Genomic DNA, 1,056 nt, shown 5'->3' with positions numbered 1-1,056 from the left:
AGCATGCATGTTTAAATAACCTGGGCTCAGATTTGAACTGCATGGTCAGCCAGGTGTGATCTGGCTACCTTAGGCACCAGGTCACTGAGCGAGAGGGCAAGGGGGCAGTGGCAGTGTTGAGAACTGAGCTCTCAACCTGTGAAATCACACACAATATCCAATAGTCAGTATCAGAGCTGATATGAATCAGAGGACAGTCATTGTGTTTTGGTGCAGAAGAGATTGCTTGCTTGTATATGCATGGGGTTGGGGGCACCTGCTTGGTCCTGGAAGTTTTCTGTGGATTGTTGAGACAATAGGAGAAATGGAGTTGGGTTTTTCCTCAGTACTCTCACATTGTTGCAGATACGGTGGGAGATTGCTTCCAAAGGGCAGGAAATATCTTGAGGTTGATGGAACTATGCCTGGGTTATATAAGCACACATTTTGCATCTGTCAAAATTTGTTGAATAGTATGTACAATTGGCATCTGTTTATTTCAGTGTGGTAATAATATCTTGATTATAAAGAAAAATAGATAAATAGGTTGATGGTGGTGGAGAATGCTACCAGACTAATTTAAATCTAAAACCTGGCACAGCCTCTGTGGCACAGCAGAGAGCAATCATTTGGGTCCTGGAGCAGTCCAAACCAGTAGGGCCCCAGGATCTGTTTTGAGCTTTTGACCTCTACCTCTTAGGTCAGGTCAGCACGTTGGCAAGGCCGCTGCTGTCTACCCCCGTCCCGACCTAGGAATAAAACTTAGGTCAAATTAGCATGTCAGCAAGGCTCTTGCTATTTGCTCCAGAAACTATGGTAGCCTTGCTGGGAAGCGATGCCCCTCTGACTCCCTGATATACTACTATAAAAAATTACATAGCTCTCTTGAGTATGTGATGAGATTTTCCCAAGTCCCCTGACCACTCCCCTTGGCACTGATCACCTACTGTTAATTACAACGCTTTATCTCTGTGTTCACAATAGAGGGTGTGCTGAAGTTCTATCTAGGCAGAAATAATCTTGACCTTTGAAAGGCCCTTTAAAATACATTTAACATATAAAGTTAAAGATAATCTT

This window comes from Tupaia chinensis, unplaced genomic scaffold (genome assembly GCF_000334495.1).
Source record: "Tupaia chinensis unplaced genomic scaffold, TupChi_1.0 Scaffold145467_1, whole genome shotgun sequence".
NCBI classification, from domain to species: domain Eukaryota; kingdom Metazoa; phylum Chordata; class Mammalia; order Scandentia; family Tupaiidae; genus Tupaia; species Tupaia belangeri.
The sequence above is the reverse complement of the archived record's forward strand: the minus strand, read 5'-3'. Positions refer to the sequence as shown.